This window comes from Podarcis vaucheri (genome assembly GCF_965113315.1).
Source record: "Podarcis vaucheri genome assembly, chromosome: 7".
NCBI classification, from domain to species: Eukaryota; Metazoa; Chordata; class Lepidosauria; order Squamata; family Lacertidae; genus Podarcis; species Podarcis vaucheri.
The window spans coordinates 54,798,353-54,816,945 of record NC_138765.1 but is presented as its reverse complement, the minus strand read 5'-3'; the positions used below and the strand labels follow the sequence as shown (position 1 = coordinate 54,816,945).

The following is an 18,593-nucleotide window of genomic DNA, read 5'->3' as shown; positions in this document are numbered from 1 at the left end:
GATAGATCTGTTTTTAATACAGAACTGCCTTTGCATGGAAGCAGCTCCAATCTTCAATCAAATGGCAACTGCCTGCAGAAAACAAGCTGCTGTCTCTGGGCGCAGCAGCTGGTCAGGGATAAAGCAGCCTCACATGATCTGCAGCACCCATGTCTGCCTGTGCCCAGTGCAGGTCCTCCCCTATCTATTGACTGCAGCCAAGCCTGCATTGATTCAGGAGGCTGACCCCCTTCCATGTCCTCTGCTCTGCCAAAGGCAGAGCGCAAATGGTAGATTATCGAGCGGACCCCTTTAGCCTACAAGGAGTCAGCAGGAATTAGCAGGAACTGGATGAATGCTCAGCTGAAGGGCTGCCTTACAAGAAAGCCATGCTGTCCCCAACCTCTCCAGCGCTGAATGTGGGCTGTGACACCCCTGCCCTAGGACCATGCCTCTTGGGGAATGGAAGAAGGAACAGAGAGAAAACCCTTCAGGCACTTGGAACTGCCTCAGGAAACACACACACACACACACACACCCCTTGCTACTAATGCCCTGAAATTGCTCCATCACTTCCACAGTTAAAAGGGGAGGAATCAGACCATGGGAAGCATTCTGAGAAAAGGCATAAAGAGACTCCAGCAATGGCCACTCAGCCAGAATTGGTCCCTGTCAGCTGTGAAGCTAGGTGGGTGAGGGGAGGGGAAACAGGAGCACATGCGCCTTGCAAGGCTGTAAGAGTCCCTTAATTAGCATTTCTGTAATGAGTCTTCAAACCAGGTGATATCCCCACGCTCCACAATCTTAAGTCAATTTTAAATGGGGTCAGGAACAGTCACAACTGTCCATGGAAAATATACTGGCCTGGTCTGGCTTCCACCCCATATCCCAGCACAGTGCAGCTGGCTACTCTCTCCTCCCAGCCCAAACCCCACCCAGGCAATCTCTCTAGATTTTAGGGTTTTCTCCCCTAAACCATCCCCGTTCCCTGACAAAGTCCATACCTACTGTATCCCCATATGCTGCTTCAGATCTGGGGCACCTAGAGGTGGGTGCTTGGGATCTCCTAGGCAGAGCGTCTCTTCCTAGACTCCCTCTCTGGCACTATTCTACACGCAAAGTGCTCCCCCCTCCTGCCCCACAAGCCTTATGATGCTCTTCACCATCCCGGCACCAGAATGTCAGAGCCGCAGCAGGCTCCCGCCTTTGAAAAACAGGCACTGCTGATGTTGGGTCACTTAAAATAGAATTTCAAATGAGCAACTTCATTAGCATGGCTAAAATTAGCATCGCTCTTCAGCTTGTGTTGCAGGGTGAGGGGTGGGAGGGCCCCCCTGGCACGGGACTGTGACGCAGGGGAGGCAAACACAGGAGGAAGATGGAGAGGACACAGGCAAAGGGACTCTCTTTCTCCTTACATCTAAAATATCACATCCCAAAGCAAATGAAGCAAATCCTCAGGACTTTTTTCTCACTGTGGATCAGCAATACTGCCAACACACTGGGTCACCGTGGGTTGGCCTTTCTTTCTTAATGTTCATATGGCAAAACAGCAACACAACTGCAAACTGTCCCTTCCCTAAAGGTGCTCATTTCCTGGAGTATTTCCGAGATACAGAAACATTCACAACAAAAGAGGCCTTTCACAGGAACACTTTGGGATGCGCCCTAAGCTCAGATGTAGAACCTCTGCCTTCTGTGCAGAAAGTCCCAGGGTCAGTCTTGGGAATCTCAAGACCTGCCTGGGAAAACCTTGCCAGAGACCCAGGAGAGCCACTGCCAGTCGGTGTAGACAACACTGAGCTAGAAGGACCAGTGGTCTGACTCAGTATGAGGCAACTTCCAAAGTGAACAGACAGGGAAATGTTCATTTCTTGGAAGTGGTGGCTGGTGCCCCTTTGGACTGGTAGGGCAGAAGGCAGGGAGCTCAACAGTAGGTGGCGCCTGAGCCAATGACAGGCAGAGTAATTCTAGTTTTGTCCTCCTCCTCCCGAATGAATTATACAAGGGCAGCACTGAGGCTAAGAAGGAGGAGGCTGGTAGGCAGTGCCACCCCATGGACTGGTTAGAAGTAAGAGATCAGGAAGGTGGTGGCTGCCTGAGCTTGGTGGGGCAGTCTCCACTGCTTCTTGTCAAACCTTCCTTTTGAAAATAGTCACATGAAGGTCATCAGACTGCAGAAACTTGTTAACGAAGTTATGAATGTTGTTTTGCGACACTGTTCCAGCAGTGTTGGAAAGCATATACAGTATATCCACATTGCCTTTAAACTATTCACAGGCCATCTGTATGCCCTTTCTCTGCACTGTTTCCAGAATAGCAAAACCAAACCCGCCTGCCTTTAAAAAACAACAAAACACAAACACACACACACAAAAAACAACAACAACCCCAACAACCAATGATTCCGTTATGAAATCCAGAGCAGGGAGATGGTGGAGATGGCCACAAAGGCTGCATTTATACCATACATTTATAACACTCTGATACCACTTTAAACAGTCATAGCAAATTCCGCAAAGAATTCTGGGAGCTGTAGGGTGTTGTTGCTGTTGTTGTTTTTTACAGGTGCTGAGAGCTGTTAGGAAGACTCTATTCCTCTTACAGAGCTACAATTCTCAGAATGGTTTAATAAGCAATTCTTTCCCATATGGAACTCTGGCTGGGCCTTGCTAGCTGGGCCCAATGGGACTTGTTGCCAAAGACCAGGAGGTCACTGGTTTAGCAAAAGCTGCAAAATGACTATCTGGTATCCATCTCCCCCACTTCAGCCACTTGGGGCTTTGTGTAACCTGCATTTGCCATACAGCCACTGCATTGCCCATTAGGCATGGAACTCAACATCTTGACAATCACACCTTTCATCTTGTCACTTTTATTCAAGGTCCTAGGCTTCCAGACTGGTTTCTAGGCCTCAAGATTTGCAGGTTTCCCAGTATAACGCTTGGGAAAACCTTAGATGTCATAGAAGATGTCTGAGCAAGATTTCCTCTGCTCAGTGTATGTATGAGATTCAGGGTCCTGGACAGCCTCCCCCTTTTCCCTGCGATGAACAGGAGTGCACAGATTATGCAAAATAAGCAAACCTATGAAGAAATGCTTGACTTGCGTTAACTTGGCCGTCTCAGCTTTCTGTGGCTCCAAGAATTGATTTTACAAGCTCCTGTAGGCTATACACAAGCTGTGTCTTTCATGCTGTGGATGTTCTGCTGTCTACACTGCAGGGTTGTTCTTTATCTGCAGCCACATGGGCAGGGAGCTTTAGCAATGTAGTTTGTGTTGAGATGGCAAATTCTGAAAGGAGCCATCTGATTCCACCCAAAGTGTGCCCACGTTAAAAGCAAACAAAACACCCCCACCCCCAGATGACCATGGCCCAGAGGTACTTTCATTTCAGGCAGGAGATGAGAGGCACTGCAGTTGGTTGATAGAAGAGCCAGAGTGGCAGAGAAGCCATGCTCTGCAGACAGAGATGATGTATACAGTATATCTGGATGGAGATTGCTGAGAGGCAGCCACCTGACCAGGCCTGTCAGTGGGAAAGGAGGGGGAACTTCAGTGTCAATTAAACTTTGCTGCAACCAACTTCGCCCTCCCTTTACCCACCCCACAACCCTGGGAGACACTGAACTTGATCTTGGCCTCTTCCGTTCTGCCCTCATTATACAAGCATCTATTAAATTAGGCGCTCTCAGCCACTGACAGTGCTCTTGCCTACACGATCAGGCTCATGTAAATTAATTTCAGTAACAGCTGGGAATAAAAGCTGTGCATGCAGGTCAGTGACAGAAAGAGCTAGTGTGCACGCGGGCAGAGACTCTCTTACTTTGTTGCCAGACAAGGAAAGCAGGGGTGTGTGTCTGGGAACAGAGTCGGTTCCTATACAACTCTTTGGAGATTGTTCTAGTTCCCCAAAATCATTGTCTTGTGTAAAACAACTACTATTATGTTTGCAACCAGGCTTTAGCTGCAACCTTTTTAAAAAAATCTACTTAAAAAACACAAAAATACTAGAGTATAAAAACATGTATGCATTTGAGCATGTACAGATTGCCCTTCACTCTCCTCTGAGTAACCACAATCGGCACCCTCCCCACCCCCTTTGCTTTTAAATACACTGCTGGGACTATAGAGAAGAGCATCCAGGGCAAAGGGCAAGACTTTCAAGCCTGCTTTGCAATCAGCCCTCTGCCCTCATCCAATCCTTTGCCGAGCAATCAGAGCACAGGTCAGGTCAACAGCAGTGTCTGAATTCAAACTTAAGACATCAAGCATTTTATCTAAATGGATAATTAAGAAGACTAAACAGCTTATGAAAACTGTGCTGCCTGTTTTGCTATGTGTTGGGCAGTCGGGGAGAAACCTCAGCCTCCTGGTTACAATAATCCAGGGCCAGCCAGGATAGGATGCACCACTCCTCTAGATCAAAGTAAGGCACCATTGTAGCAATCTCCCAAGCTGCTGCCCCCAGCGAACTGACCCTGGGATTTCCTGCTTAGTGCAAGTTTGCTGTCCATCTTTAAAATGGAGATAAGACCTTGCAAAAAAACAACCTTTCGGACAAGTTTAAGGAGAACCAAGTCTACATATTTCTGAGCCCTTCTCTCTCCCCTGCTCTGTCTCCTACTTTCCTAAAACCGATGGGCAGCCAGTTCTTCTATTCAAAGAGACCAATCTGTTGAGTTATGTCTCCCTTCGCACACAACCACCATCCTAGGATAAATTGTTCTGATGGCAACGCAAGTATCTTCCAAAAATGTGTATAAAAAGCAAGCTTCTTCTACTCCATTAAATATGGTATCTGTGTCCCCCCCCAACCCCCCTCCCATAAACGGCTCAAGAAGCATTACTTATCAGTGCTCTGCTGGCCTCCTGCGGATTCCGTAATTACCGCTGCCTTTCATCTCCAGCGCTTTGCAGACACCAGGCTCTGGGCCTGCTACTTTGGTGCTCTGTAATTACTAGTTAATAGCTCAGATGAATTTTCTGCAGGTCCCTGTTCAAGCGCCAAATCCAGCCCGCCTTTTCCCCTTGACAACCCCCTTTGGGATAATTATACCTTGGAAAGCAGAGCTCAGCAGGACCCCCCCAATTCAGCTGCAGGCCCGAATCCCCTAATCACCCCTTCTTGGTAATTTTTCATTACTGGAGAAAGAAATGTTTGTGAACAAATACAGGACGCCCCTGCGCCACCGGCACCAGGGGTCTCTCCCTCTCTCGTCCCTGTGAAGACATGTCTCTAGTGTTCCCCAGGAACAAGCTTGCCCTCAGGGGGACTCAGAGCAGCTTCTCAATGCCCCAGACACTCTCTCTGCATGCTCATATGCGCACAGAGATGCAGCAGCTCACGCAGAGAGCAGCTCATGAGGCTCAGCTGATCCCCGTGGCCTGAGACACCTCATAATGCACTCATTCTCTCCACTGCTGCCAACATGTTCCCCAGCTTGGACGCAGAAATGGCATTCAGCCCAAGGAGGGCAACAGAAAGCAAAGTGTGATGCAACCTCTTTTTGCAAAAGGTTGAATCATCAACTGGAGGACAAGTTGGAGGGAGAGAGCTTGGGAAGGGCAAGGGGAGCCTGCAGCCCTTTTTTTTGGGGGGGGAGCCCTTACATGAACACCAAAACCTAAAACTGCTCAGAAATGTCTTATTTGGTCAAGGTTAAATAACAGCTTCTACCTTGGGGACTGTAGTTTAATAGACGAATGGAGAATTCGCTGGTAGAAAAAAACCTCAACCCTTGTATAGGACTACAATTCCCAGGATGGGCACCATGTGACAGTCAAGCAGGTTGAAATATGTAGTATAAAAACACTGGAGGCAATGGGAATGACTTACTCCTTGAGAGTGCCATGGCCCCACTCCAGGCTCCCTCCAGAATCCCCAGGTATAGGGATGTACTGTGTGATAAAAGCATCCAGGAAGGGAGTGTGGGGGAGATCAAAATGAAGTGGAAAGATAAGGCTATCAATGTTTATCAGTCACAATAGCTATGTTGTACTCCACTTGCAAGCCTTGTTTCTGCAGATAAATATGCATAGGACTGAGCCGCATGCAGTGAAAATTCTGTAGCACTCACTCATATCACTGGCATCTCATTCCCTTCCTATCTACTAGTCACGGTGGCTATGTTCCCTCCCCACTGTCAGAGGTGATATGCCTCTGAATATCAGCTTCTCGGAATTACAGGTGAAGGGAGCATTGTTGTGCTCAGGTCCTGTTTGGAGGTTTCCTACAAGCATCTGGTTGGCCACTGTGAGAACAGGATGCTGGACCAGATGGGCTGTTGGCCAGAACCAGCAGGGCTCTTCTTCTATTCTTAGCACTCATCTTTTTTCTCAGCTAAATATATTTTCATTCAAATGGAGTCCTTTATTTTTTACCTATTGTTTTCAAAATTTTCAGAAATCCTCAAATCTCAAGCATCTGTCCTGATTTTGGTGATGTCAGGAGCTTCTTAATATGGGAAAAGGTTTCTCACGGCAGCTCTTAAACAGAGTGGCTCTATATGCAATACCCTGAGTCTATTTACAAGTCAAGCAAAAGTTTCTAAAATAGCTCACTTTCCATCGGGATATGGAGTGAGTCCCTGCCTCGGGCAAGAGCCTCTGCTCAAAGCACTAAAGATATGTCCACCCAAGACCACATCAAGTCACACCTATGCTTTTCCACGAAACCCTGTTGGGGGGGGGGAGCTAGGAACCAGTTTGTCTGCTTTGCTTCCACCCATCCACAGTTTATCCTTAGACCAAGAGGTGTCAAAACCAGCTCTCAGGCAATGGCGCTACATTTGCCAACTGAGATTCCTCTTTTTCTGTACTGTGGGCTTGTTAAACTGCTGCTGCACTCCACCCCAGAAACAGCTGCACCCAAGAAGGTAAAGAGAGTGAGTAGCCTGCTGAACTAGGTGCTGCTTCTTTTTCATTTCAGAAAATCAAGCAGGACCCATTCTCTCCCCTGCAGGTATCCGAAGGATCCAGAACAAAGCCCTTTCATCAGATAAACTATCTATCTCAGAAGTCCTCCAGGTGCAAAAATTGAAGCTGTCACGGTGTGTAAGTAAAAACATGTTATGAGATGCCCATGGAAACGGAGGGGGAAAGCAGGAAAAGGGAGGAAAGGTGAACAAACAGAAACAGTGGGATGTGTCAGACACAGATTGGCAAGGTGGGGAGAAGGGATCTGCAGGTCTATATCCGGGCAATAACATTTGGGGCATGGCTTCTAAAGCTTTTTATTTTTAAAAGGCTTAAGATACTAGCTCTCAGTTGCTGAAAATGAAACAGCAATTTCTGCTAAAGATATAGCTATCAGTAGGGTGGGCAGCAGATAGAATTATGTTGGTTATTAGCATCTCTTCCAGACTTCCTCACTACCCCACCCCCATTTTTCTCTTGCCCCCATTATTTCTTCCCTTCCCCAATATTGTTCTATGATTCTTCCCTGCCTACTGCTTCATAAGATTCACCCGATGCATAAAAAAGTTTTGAGAAATATCATTTTTTGGCAAATAAAATCACAGAAAGCTTCTAATTTATGCCACTGGCACTTAACAACATTCACTGCTATAGTTGTGATTTCTTTTTAAATGTACCATTTTAGACTTTCCTGGGGTGAAGTTTGTTTGTTTTTTAAAATGCCCATAACAGACCTTAGAATTCTGCTGGGTAGGACACTGGTGGAGAATTGTATTTCATGAAGGTCCCAGATGTTGACCATCTTTCCTTGAAGGTAAACACTCAATTTTGTAGCACAGCTGAGTTCTCAATCTACAAAGTGTGTGTGTGTGTGTGTGTGTGTGTGTGTGTGTGTGTGTGTCCATGTCCCCGTGTCCCCAGAGCCTAATTCACCAATCCCCAAACCTGGCCAAGGAAACTAAGGGCTGTATTCAGCTAAGATATACTCAGAGCAGAGACACTAAAATGAATGAGCCTACATTTGGTGTGTCCATTGAACTTAAAAGGTCTACTCTGGGTAGGGCTAGGACTGGCTACAACCTCATGTTTGGGAACCAAGACAGAAGTGTTTGCAGTAGCTGAGCCACTTTGCACTTTGTTCTCTATCTGTCACAGACAGGGACAGAAGCCCAGACGAAGACTTAAGTGTAACTCAAAAAGCTTGCCTCCTTTCACACCACTTAAGAATCTGATTCTAATAAAAGGCATCCACTTACCTAGTTTTTGCTCTCACTTGTTCTTTGGGACCAGCAGAACACCACCCCTCTCCCTGCCCCCGCCTCTTCCCTGTTGCACATCCTTTCCATCAGCCAAGGACCAGCTTTGTGGGAGGCCTTCCCTGCTGTTTGAACGCCAGCCTGCCAATTTCCATTCTTTCTGCTGCTAGCCTGGCCTTCTTTCTCCCCCACCCTCTCAACCAAATAACAGAAGCTATTTCCCCTGCAGCGTTATCTCAAGCAGGAACAGCACTTAGCTGCTTGAGGCTGCAGGGCTAGCTCCCCCTCCTTCCCTCCCTTCCTCTGATCCAGCTCGCACAAGCCCAGCCCCTCTCAAGGAACAGAATTCAATTAATCTGCCAGAGAGACACCCACCTCCAAAAAGGCAGTGTGGTGAGAGTGCTCTGTGGGCTAATCGAATCATGCCCATTCAATTAAGCCACCCAGGAAGAATGCATGGAGATCAGCTGAGGCTGTGGGGACTGAGAGTTAGGCAAAGCTTTTTAAAGAGAGCGAGAACGAGGAGGAGTGTGTGTTTTATAGAGACGCAGCCGTTTTACAACTATGATCCCAAGGCAGTGAATAATTCATAAAAAGAGAGAGAGGGTAGCGATGGAGCCTAACACTCACCCACCTGCAAGTTCTGAACACAACAAATCCTCAGCACAGAGGAGCAAGGATTACTTAATGGGCAGAGAAAAAGCACTCTGCACATCCTCAGAGATACTTTCTTTCATATTCTGCTTCACACTTTCCAGAAATAATCAGAATTCTACCTTGGGATTCATTTGTATTAGGATATTATGGCTGGTTTATCACTGGAAGAGTGTCTAACCAAAGCAGGGTTGGGCCAATAGGAGTTTAGTTTGGCTTGCCCGTGGAAAATCCACGTTTTAAGCATAACAGGAGTTGAGATGGTCCTGATAGTTATGGGCTTTTGGAGCTAATCCTGTCCTCTCAGGCAGAAGGATGTGGCCAGTATGGCTCCCCCCCCCTTGCTTCATACAACAGAATATGGGACAGACACTTCTCAGCAAAGCATCACAGAGTTTATCCATCCTGAAAGGGAGGCAGGAACCATACAGAAACAGGACTCCCATCACACCCGAGCTTGATGTAGGAGTAAAAGGTATAATTCTTTAAAAATGTATAGGCGCCTTGGACTCAGTACAAGAGAGATACATCATTGCTTCTTTCATGGTGCTTGGTGAACAAGCTTCTGAGTTACACAGAACTCTTCAACAACTAGAATAATAAATATTGATGGTAATAATAATAATTCAAATAAGCTACAAATTCAAATAGCAATGCAATGCCTTCATAGTATCTTAAACCACCAGACCTCCAGAGACCCCAAAGCCAGCAAATCCCACAACCCTACCACAGGCAGGATTGTCTAAATTCACCCCCAAACAGTTCACACTTGCATTGTGTTCCCGATCACTGGGAGCTGCAAGTATAGAGCTGACAAGGACATAGCCACTGCCGCCACCCCTACCACTCCAAAGTGCCAGCAAAGCAGCTGCCTCATGGCTTTAGTTAAGTAGTGACATACACTAAGATAAAATATATATACAGCCTTGTGAGTTTTAAAGCAATAAATATTTTTTAGATTTACCAGACATTGGACTGATGGGAGGCATCTTTCCTTTCTGCCTTCCAGGTCTGTCTTCCGAGAGACCTGGAAGTCATGCCTGAGTGTCTGGTTACAGTCCAGGATGGAGGCTTTGACCTGGACTGCCCTCCAGCCATCTGCGAGGGGCATCAGAAGTGACAGCCAAAACCTTCCCTTGTGACTCCCAGATGCTCCTGCAGGTCAAAAGGCAGCTGTAGCTGGCTGGGCAGGAGGCAGCTTTGCCAAACGGGAAGGGGACAAGCCGTGGATTGCTCAGCCTAGCTGATTTCTCACTTCAAACAGGCCTGCACAACTTGTGACATACTAAGACAGTGTTCCTCGTATTCCTTTATTTATGTTCATTAAAAACACACACGCTATTGGGCTTGGGGAAGCCCAGCCCAAACCACTCACGAAACAGCAGCACAGCATTCAGAGATTCATGCGGCCAATTGTGAAAGATCTTGTTAAATAAAAAAATTAAGTGTGCAGACTGCAGCAGCAACAGATGGGCACATGTGAAGGAGCATCTCCTCTGCTAGTTTGGGTAAGGCAATCAGCAGGCAAGGCACTGCTTAAGAGCATAAGCAGAGTCCTGCTGGCTCAGGCCAAAGGGCCATCTAGTAGTGCAGCATCCTGTTCTCACAACAGCCAACCACATGCCCTAAATGGAATGCCCAGACACAGGATCTGACTGCCACAGAAACTCTCCCCACTTGTCATTCCCACCAACATGTACTCAGAGGCAATTATATGTGGTCCTCAGAGGTCCATGGTGTGTGGCTCGTGATAAGGATTTCTCATTACAAACTGTATCTGCTCCATACTTTTATTGTGGTGGTTTTATGGTTTGATGAATATCCATTAATTTTGAAGTTGTATTTTATTTATTTATTTCAATGTATTTATATTTTATGTATTTATGCATGCTGTCCTAGGATATTACAAGTGAGAGGTGGGTAAGAAATGCAAGAAACAAGAAAACAAACAAACCCGAAAGCCATATGCACGTCTCTTCTCAAATCGGGGTGGGATAAGGTGGCAGGTCACCCTGCCAAATTCAATGGGGGTGAGAGATGGGAAAAGTGCTGGGTTAGGGGGCTCTGCGTTCACCCAGGTCTCAACTTGCAAGGGAAGGAAGGTTCCATCTGCCTTTGGGTTCCTGCCCACCCCCACATTGGACTTTGGTTCTACTTCCAAGTGTGCTATTCCCTCCACCCAAACACAATTAAGGCAAATGCAGCCATCCACCTGACACATACGGATATCTCCTAAGAGTTAAACAATCCTATTTTTGACACCACTTTGGAACAACCAATGCCAGGTAGGGAAGTCGACAAGTATCCAGTAGGCCACACTAGGATGCTGGTGGGTTTCAGTTGGCTAAATGGGTTGCAGCAGGTTGCCCAGGACCCACTGGGCAAGCAAAATACAGTCAGCTGGGGCCACTTTTGCCCTGACTGGTTTGTTCTAACTAAAGGTCTGTCCAGATGTAGCTCTTTATCAGTGGAATAAGAGCATTCTACAGTCTTGCAAAAGTTGTTTGGCTAGGACCTTAGAGCGGTGTTATCCAGCAAGTCCAGGTCTATCCTACTCCACTTGCAAAGCATGAAGAGGAGCTGAGCTGCCTCTTATTGCACTGTGCCCTGACCTAGCAAGCACAGCTGGTTAGGGGAAAGGTTATTCTGCTCCAGTGATTCTTTCTTCCTATGCAAAGTTCCACCTGGGGAATGATTCTGAAAGGAAGAGACGGACATGGTACCAAAAACATGTCCAATATCTGCAGTCCACAATGCCTGCTGAGCAGTTTGCACCCTACAAGTGTTGATGACTATGAGGCTAGCAAGGGGTTTTAGCACTGTGTCTTAGTCTGCTCTCTGGAGGCGCCCTAAGAGGTACTCCACGGTTCTCTCTCATGAGCCAATTAGGTTTAACATCTTCTCCTGCCCTTTGTTTTTCTGTCCCAACAGATGCAGTCTCTTCATTAAACTGTCCGCAACTGACATGCAAACAGATGCATTTCCAGGAAAACCACACCCCGCCCTCAACTTTCCTTCTCTAACATACACAGCAAAACACACACACAGGTGTTTTTCTGTCCAAGTCTGAGAGCTCTTTGTTTTGGCAGGGCTTCTCAGTATGCCTAGATTATTATTTCAAAAACATTTTCAGAGCTTGTTGAGACTGACCCAAACTGACTCAGGGGGACTCCTGAAGCAATCACACCCTTCTCACTTCAGATCAAACCCCAAGATTCCCCTGGTTATATAAGGTTTCTCGCCAAACTGCCCTACACGCACCCCCCCCAATAAATGCAGCCTAGCAAAATGCAAATGATTGCTAGACTTGTAAAGGTTAAAGGTAAAGGACCCCTGGATGGTTAAGTCCAGTCAAAGATGAGTATGGGGGAGCCAGAGTTTGTCCACAAACAGTTTTATGGGTCATGTGGCCAGCATGACTAAACTACTTCTGGTGCAATGGAACACTGTGACGGAAACCAGAGTGCATGGAAACGCCGCTTGCTTTCCTGCTACATCGGTACCTAGTTATCTACTTGCACTGGTGTGCTTTTGAACTGCTAGGTTGGTAGAACCTGGAACAGAGCAACGGGAGCTCACTCCATCGTGCATATTCAAACTGCTGACCTTCCGATTGCCAAGCCCAAGAGCCTCAGTGGTTTAGATCACAGCGCCACCTGCATCCCAGCTACACTTGTAAACGGTTCTAGCAAACAATATTTACAGGACATTGCCTATCTCCCCAGTCCACCCCTAACACAGGGTTTCAGCCAGGCCCTAAATTCTAATTTCAGTACCAGGCAGTGTTCAATCATGGAAGGTGACTTCTGTACAAGTGCAACAGGGTTTAGGGTTTAGGGTTGTTGGATCGCTGCTGTCTTTTACTAGACACCCTGCTTCTCAATCTATCAACCAGAGCTGGGTGCTAAATACATACAGTTAGAAATAAAGACCCCCTGAGCAGTCCTGAGCCTAGAAATGTGTTTTCAGTACTAGAACTGAACCCAGCTCACATTTCCCTTCACACCAACGTCTGCTCCTGGATGGCTTTCTACATTTCGGCAGCTTAATTTAGGTGGAAAAAGTTGATTTGTTGTCAAAATTATTTGGAAGTCAGAAAGCTTTGCTGTGAGTCACCAAGAGAGGTTCCAATCTACCTTCTGCCCACCCTGATATAAAGAGTGTGCCCCCCTCTTAAGACGCTGACCACTGCCTTTCTTAAAACACGCTCAAGCACTGTGTGGGAACAGCGCTGTTTCCTGAGCATGTTTTATTTGTGGTGGAGGCTAGATGTTTTGCAAAAATGAAAATGAAGCCTCTGGGCTCCCAAAGAAGAGAGTGGGGGGAGGCACCTGGCAAAATCAAAAGAGGACTCTCCATTCAAACTCACCTTCAAAAGGCAAGCAGCAGCCCAGAATTTCCCCTCACAACCAATGGAATCAGAATCATTCTCCGGCACCTCTCTCTCACTCTCTCTTTCAGCAGAGGCCGCCCACACAGAAGAGGGCGGGATTTCCTGCTTGTGTCCCCTGCCAAAAACCACCTGCTGATGCTGCAAGACACACCCTGGGGTGCCAGATAATTTCACCCCTCCCACCCACTCCTGTTCTTTCCTGTGCTGACAGTCCTGGGAAGAAAAAAATAAAAAAGGGCTGACCTTCTCTGCAGCAGTTAGACAATGCTGGCCTCCTCTCTCTCTCTCCATTTTCTGGAAGGTTTCCTGGGCCCTGAGCAGCTGCACAGCAGGCAGAAATCCAACAGATGAACTTCTCCACAGTGCTGAAGTGCACTTCTGAGAAAACAACTTCCACCTGACACTTTGTAGAGGCACAGAACAGAAAGAGGTGACAGCCCTCTGTCATCACCTTGCCACTCTGGTGAATTTACACAGCGCCCAGCAAGACCTCTAAATGAAACACATATAGGATTGCAGGAAGCTGCCTTATATCAGCCTATTCGCATAGTTAAGCCAGGACTGTCTTGTTCTCCAGCTGGTCACAGCTTTTCAAGCTATCCGGCAGAGCGAAGTGTCCCCCACCACCTATACCTGATCCTTTTAACTTGAGATACAAAGGGTCTGGACCCGGGATCTTCTGGCCACAGAGCCCTCAGCCATAGTCCCTTCCCAGGTAGCAATCCTTTGTGACCCCTCTATGTTCTTCTCTGCCTATACCCTTAACACAACCCAAACAGGATTTCTTTTTGCCGCTTTGTGCACTTGTCAACTCCAGAGGTATCTGAGCCCTTCCAGAGCCAGGATTTCAGCTAGCCAAGCCAGCCATTTATTTACTGAAGTTATAAATCCATGTCTTTTAGGGTCTAGCAGCAGACTCACAGGGCGTCTTACCCCCTCCAAAAGAAACCATATTAAATTGCCGGTAAATGTTTGTCACAGGTTTGTCACAGTAGCCCTGCAGCTAAAAACCTCCATCTGAAAAATGCACACACACGCGCATGCACACACACACTGGAAGAGTGATGTAACTGTAATTTGGTATTAATCCAGTGAAGTTGATTTGTTTATTGGCTTTCTTCATCACTTTTTGCAAAGAAGTCTCAAAGTGACTTACAAAAATATGTAAACGACAAAGTACGGTAACTTACACAAATATTTAAGCTACAGAAAGCTGATTGTTCCCTACAACAAATAAGCAGGAGAGATAAAGCAAGAAATCTATGCAACACTGAAGGAAAAATTATGAAGTGAATGGATTTTCAAGAAAGATCAGTGCCTACAAGTGTGTGCGCGCACACACGCACACACACACACACACGGTAGCAGTATGCGTATCTCACCACAACCATCACTAAGATGTAGGATAATAGCTTCCTGCTAGGAAAAGTAAAGGACCTCAGCAACAAGGTATACTTGTGGCAGGCACTTTGACCAAGATTTGCTGTATCTCAGAAACTGTATCGCAGATTGGAAGATCTTACACGTTCACTCTCAATCAGGAGCAGGGCAGAGAGTCCTTAAGTCAGGACTCTGAGGTCTGACATTCTATTTTCTGCCACTGCCTTGGCCTGTCTTATGCACAAAAGTGGCTTGCCCTTTTATACAGGGCAGAGTGCAGGTGGGTGGGAAAGGACCACAACGGACTCCAGTGTCAGTGAACTCATTTACAAGGTCTGTCAAAACAGTGTGAAGTTCTCTTGGAGAGACATCGCCTTTTGCCAAGGAAGGGGCAAGTGGGGTTGCTTCTTCAGGCATACTGTATTGAATACGGAGTGTAAGATAATGTGTGTGTGACAGACAGACAGAGAGAGACAGAGAGAGACAGAGATAGGGGAAACCTCTTGGTATGAAACACAACCTCAAGCTCCATTCCTGTGCCCCTAAGGTGCTGGATATGAGGGAGTCAAGGGGGAAAGCCAGGTGTTCATCACCTTACCAATTCATGAAAAATACCCAAGGCAGAGATTAAGAGTACACTATACTACAATGGACTCCTATACAAGCCCCATAAGCTGTCTGAGAGCTGTAGGTCCCAGAATTCTCATAGACTTGAACAGCTCCTGGGATCTTTCTCAAGCGTCTAAAGATGCAAACAGGATTGTTGCAGGCTGCAGACGCATGAATGAGAAAACCTTCCTCTTACAGCTCCTCTGCTTCAGGGCATCATCTCGTTCCTGGAGGCCCTCTCTATGCCACTGGCAGCGCCCGACAGGCAGTTAGCTCCCTTGGCATTGCTGTGCCTGGCGCAGGTGTGTTCTACTCCAAGACATCCCCCCCCCACCCGACAGCCGGGCCTTTGAGGAGCCCCAAGCGTGTTTGTCAGCACTTGCCTGGCACTGCTGCTGAGGCAGGCGCCACACACGCCCCGTATCTTTGCCCTCGGCGGGAAACCGAGAGCTGGGAACCTGCCATCCTCTCCCCATCTGTTGCTGATGATGCTGGCGGGCTTCTGGCAAGGGGGAGCTGCCCAGAGCAGCAAAAGCAGAACCTGTCTGCCTGCCGAGTAAGCTGGTGGGTGGGTTGCATGTGCGTTTGGAAGGGGGTTTGGAAATAAACCAAGACAGGCAAGCAGCAGGCGAGGACAAAGGACGACTGAAACGTGCATATTATACCCAAATCCCCTTGGCTCTGAAGAACTGCTTAGGCTGAACTCATATGCAGGGCAGTGGAGCACAGGTCTGCCGGTGAAGAAGGCGGGATCAAAGCAGCACAAGGAGAGGCGCTTCCACTGCCTCAGGAGGACATGGAAGAAGCAGAGAATTCCTAGAGGGAAGTAAGAATGTATGTGCTTTCTTGCAGGGGGTAGGGAGGAGGGGAAGACAGGAAGCTGCCATTAGTCCACCTGGCTCAGTATTGTCTGCACTGACTTGCAGTGGCTCTCCATGGTTTTAGATTGGATGTTCCCTGCCCTACTGGGAGACACTAGGAGTTGAACCAGGAACCTTCTGCATGTAAGGCAGGTGCTCTGTCACTGACCTATGGCAAAACAATATGAGGAAAATAGGAAACTGTGTTATACATTGCCCAGCTACCACTCTAACCAGTTCAGTATTGACTGTACACTAACTGGCAGAAACTCTCCAGGGTTTCACACAGGAGTCTCTCCCAGCCCTATCTGGAGATGCTGGGGATTGAACCTGGGGCAACCTGAATGTAAAGCAGGTGATCTGCCACTGAGTTACCGCCCTTCCCCTGGGTCCCAATAAAGCTTCCTGCTACAGAGGCTCAACAGGTTTCCAGATACAGACTCCATGTTTATTGCTCATTGGCTACAGGGCATAGAGCTGCTATTGGCACATGCAAAGGTTTCACTGAAAACATCAAACTGCTTCTCATACTGGAGGCAGTTCTCACATTCAGCTGCTGGTCACTGAGTGGAGAGATATCAAAGAGACATAACATGTCTGTGTAAATCACTGGTTGTGATATTTGTGCCTGGGAAGAGTCACCCCCGCCCTCTTAGTTCAGCTTACCTAAGAGTTTTGCTGGATTAGCCCAAAGATCTGCCTACTCTGGCCTCCTGTTTCTCAAGATGGCTAGCCAGATGCCTCCGGAAAGCTCACAAGTCAAGTATCAAGGCAAGTGCCAGACATGGTTTGCCCCTCCCCCAAACACCAGAGGTTTGTAGTGAGCAAAGCCTCTGTATTTTGCTGCATGTGGCTTGGCTCACTGGTTGGAGTCATCTGGAACAACCAGGTCTCTGTTTAAGGCACACATGCTCAATCCTGGTTTACATCAATTCTTCCAGAGAGACTAATGCATGGAAGCAGAGACCGAAGTCTCTGTGGCCTTCTGGCCCTAGCCAAATGCTCCAAATGTCACAGTTGCTTGTTCTCTGTTGGTTTCAAGTGCTTTTGTTTAAATTGTTTTGAAGGGCTCCAAAGAGCTGAGCACTAACAACATCCCCCACCCACCCAGGATGTACTCATGGGTCAGAGAAGCTGCATTCACTGTAGCAGCCACTAGGAGGCAGCAACCGGCCAGCTGTTGCTCTGCTCACCCACCAAGGCAGGCATCCTGGTACCCAAGGAGCCAGCTGCTCTGAAGAACCAGGTGACTCTTTTATTCTTCTATCCATCATAGAAGAGGCCCACTCTAGGCTGTGAGTCTCTGAGCCAAGCTAGATGTGATGCCATTCAAGCAGTACAAAACAGAGTGAATGGATTTTTTAAAAGTAAATTTCAGGCACAGAATGGGGACTCTCTCCTCTGTTTTTGGTCCTGTTCTCAGAATGGAAAATAGCGATGCTCCCATTTTGGAACATCTGTCTGTCTGTCTGTCTGTCTGTCTGTCTGTCTGTCTGTCAATTGCTTCTGGATCAGGAAGGAGCCTGCAAGGAAGCAATAGAGCAGTGGTTCCCAAACTTTTTTCCTCAAGGATCATTTAAAATATTGATGAAGGTCTTGGTGGAACTCTTAATAATTTTTCCTGCTTGTAGTAACAACTGTAATGCACTGTGCTAGGTGCATGGTTTTTAACTGTATTTTTACAGACAGGCTGTGGACCACCTGAATGAAGCTCATGCACCAGAGTTTCGTAAGCTCCTGGGTCTAGAGAATCCAACTATAGGAACTGGGCTCCCAATTCACCAATAGTAGAGTTGCTTTCAAGTTTCATATTGGGACAATTAGCATAGGGACCACACACTACATAAGCTGGGCCTGGGCCTGTGCTCGTGCTCTAGACAAGCAGAACCTCGCTGGGGCAGCTCCTCCATATGGAATGCAGGCAGGCAGACAGCCACACCAGCGCCAGGGGCCCACAAGCACTGTTACAAACCTCCTCATTCAGGTTGTGATGTGGAGGAGAGGAGTACTCTCACATCAACTCCTCCCTGTGTTATCCCCCCCCCCAAAAAAAAACCCTTCACGTCTCAGGGTAGGGAGAGCAAGGGAGAAAGCCAGACTTTATTGGCTTCCAGAAGCAACAGTTGGCTACCAAGCCCAACCAAAACTGAAGGTCTTTCCTGGCTCTTTGCAAACAACTCTGCTTTTCAACCTTGACCAGCTTTTAGGCCTCAACAGCAACAAGGACGAAACTAAGTGCAATACCATTTCACACAAGTAATAGCTAAATGAATGGTTTGCAAAAATAAATTGAAAACTGGGGGGCAGGGGACAGAATCTGTATTGGAAGACTGGTATGGGGGGATTTAACCCTTTGCCCCCACAGCTGCAATCCCAAACTAGATCAGAGGTCCTGTGTCTGCTATTAGCATTGGGATAGAAAGTTCCTTGTTGGTCCCTGTTTTAGAATGCTGTGGGTGAGGGTAAAAGTATTAAAGCCCCCACCTCTCCTCCCCATGCCACAGTCCCAGTCAAGACATATCCTGAATTTACTTGGGGTGGGGG

At 47.4% G+C, this 18,593-nt stretch overlaps 1 protein-coding gene across 10 annotated transcripts in view; it reads right to left on the bottom strand.

The window, feature by feature from the left end:
* The window catches only part of GSE1 (Gse1 coiled-coil protein), a 427,626-nt gene that overhangs the window by 57,399 nt on the left and 351,634 nt on the right, over nucleotides 1-18,593 (bottom strand). Inside the window, exon 1 of one of the 10 annotated variants that reach the window (XM_082232843.1) lies at nucleotides 13,177-13,283. The exons of 6 other annotated variants lie outside the window; for them this stretch is intronic. The gene's annotated coding sequence lies outside the window, so the exon portion shown is untranslated. Of the gene's footprint in view, nucleotides 1-983; nucleotides 1,097-8,153; nucleotides 8,175-13,176; nucleotides 13,284-18,593 lie in introns of those variants that run through there. 3 more of the 10 variants (XM_082232837.1, XM_082232844.1, XM_082232845.1) reach the window with 3 other exon arrangements.